This window comes from Mastomys coucha, unplaced genomic scaffold (assembly GCF_008632895.1).
Source record: "Mastomys coucha isolate ucsf_1 unplaced genomic scaffold, UCSF_Mcou_1 pScaffold6, whole genome shotgun sequence".
In the NCBI taxonomy this organism is placed as follows: Eukaryota; Metazoa; Chordata; class Mammalia; order Rodentia; family Muridae; genus Mastomys; species Mastomys coucha.
Window position 1 is genome coordinate 2,214,589 of NW_022196912.1, and position 2,568 is coordinate 2,217,156.

The 2,568-nt window shown below is 37.2% G+C and overlaps 1 protein-coding gene across 29 annotated transcripts in view; it reads left to right on the forward strand.

The window, feature by feature from the left end:
• The window catches only part of Nrxn1 (neurexin 1), a 1,104,407-nt gene that overhangs the window by 224,038 nt on the left and 877,801 nt on the right, over positions 1–2,568 (forward strand). The window lies entirely within an intron of this gene.

The window sequence follows — 2,568 nt, forward strand, 5'->3', positions numbered from 1 at the left end:
AGAGAGAGAGAGAGAGAGAGAATATTCCAGGGAAGCTGCAAGCTTCTATAGTTGAGAATCACTATCAACATTTACGTTCAGTAGAATCAACATAATTTTATTCTGTCTGTGAAATAGAAGTGATATGAAAACTATTGTCTAAGATTCTCAGAACTGTAAATCACAAGAAAACAGCTATGAAAAGAAGCAGCTAGGTTCCATGCTCTGATTATTGTTCTCTCAAACTGAATCACATTATACTCAATGTGGTAGTACCAAGAGGCTGAGTTTGTGGGGCAGCAAGTGGGACATGAAGATCTTGCCCTGATGAGTGGCACTGTGTCATGAAAAGGGTTGAAGGAGCTACTCTGTGTGTGTGATTAACCAAGTATTTGTACCTTTTGCTATCTGATGGCTTCCAAAGGCATGACTGATGTATGGGAAAGTTCTGATATGCAGAGAGAGCTTCATTGTTTCATTTGTGTGGTGTTATTCAGGGAAAACCAAATGTAAAAAATTACTGAGATAGTGTTATGTTCTCCCTCAGACTTCAGAGCATTACTGTGTTTTCAGATTTTATTCAGATTTTATAGGAAAAATGAGAGGGGAGGGACTGATTGCCCTTTCAATACCTTTTTTTTTTTTTTTGGTATCCATGCTACTTGTATGATCAACCTGAGGAACACAGAAATATGACAGATGGTTAAAATATTTACAGTTTTTCATCTACATTACCACAAGCAATCCACAATAGATTCTCATTTCTTTATCACTGGTGACCATTTTAGGTGTTCTCTGAGAATCCCTGACAGGGTAGTCACACATGCAGCCTGTCACCCACACTAAGCTCATTTAACATTTATCCCACAAAGTCACCTCATTTGATAGGATTATAGTTCACAAGTCACCTAAAGCAAGATTGTGACCTGCAGTTTCTTTCCTTCAGACTTACCAGGTTTTTTCGGTTGTGGTAATTTAATCTCCTTCGACTCTTGGGCCATTGAGTGGTGAAATATTTCTTGCAGGCACAGGTCTAACACATTGTTGTTTAAACCCTGTTTACTATGCACTGACTATGAGGCAATCATCCCATCTGATATTTTTGTAACATTGAGAAGACACATGTAATGAATAAGCATGAATTAAGGCTATATTCTGTATGCACACACAGACACACTGCATGGCTCACTCACTAAGACAATGAATAGGCATGTAACTAAGGCTATATTCTGTATGCACACACAGACACACTGCATGGTGCACTTGCTAACACTTCAAAGGAAAAGGAAGTGTCACTGTGGACAGCACAGCAATGAAGGTATAGTTCAGCAGAAGAACACTTGCAGAGACTGCAAACAATTCTGAGCTTAATCTATAACACTAAATTTAAAAAAAAAAAGATGGAAAAAGTCTTCATTTGTTTAATATGGAGGACAAACCTGACATGATTTTGCATCCAAGTTAAGTATTAAGATATATTACAGAATGAAATTATACAAGTTAGAGAGAACTTATCCTTAGTTCTCTGGTAAGACACAACAGAAGAGAGAGGAAAGAAAATAAGCTGTGCCCATAACACATGCAGAAGACACACCTAGATCTCTAATGCATGTGGCAGACAGACCTAGGTTACTGAAGTAAAATGAGAATTTTGTGTTTTAAAGTATGTTTCCCAGATTTACTGGTCATATATCAATTAAGCCTTTGAAGACGTGTACATTTTAGGTTCTCTCACATCTACTTAGGAAATCCTCAAGATGATTCTCATGTTAATGAAAGCTTGCAGTGGATTGCTTGGTGTGTACAGGAATAATGGTCTGAGCTAAAAACAACCACATGTTCTCCCACACTAACAATACTGTCTCAGCAAGTAGTTAGTAAGTGTTCTTCTTAGTGATGTCTTGAGAGGAGTCTAGAGAATGGCTCAGCAGTTAGGAGTGGAGACTGATCTTGTAGCTGATCTGTGTTTGACTGTCACTACATTTCAAGTGATTTACAACCACCTTTAATTCCAACACTAGGGGATCTGAACTCTGGCCTCTGTGGACATCTGAACTCGTTTACGCATAACCACATGCACACAGATGAGCAGACACACACACACACACACACACACACACACACACACGTGTACAATTAACTAAATAGTTAACCCTGAAAAGATGCATACAAATACCATTATACAGGCTGAGCTGGTTGTATTTATATAGTTAAATACATGTATGTATATGCATATACCTTATGTATGTAAAAACAATTAATGAAAAAAGAAGTCATGGGTTTACAGAGAGCTGGGAGAGGGAAACAGAAGGGCTGGGAAGAAAGGAAAGAGTACAAGGATTAATATAATGTAATGTAATGTAAAAAAGAAATAAAAAAATAAATCTGAAGATGATGACTAGAATTAAGCATAGAGATTTAACTAAGGTGGATTTGTCTGGCTTTGAACGATCAGCTTTTGTAGATTTTATTTGGCACCTTTGATGGGCGATATATCAAGCTGATTGGATAATTGGATGGTTGTACTTTCACTATAAGACTTCCAGGAAAGTTTTCAGCTAAAATGTAAAATGTTGACTACAAAAAAAA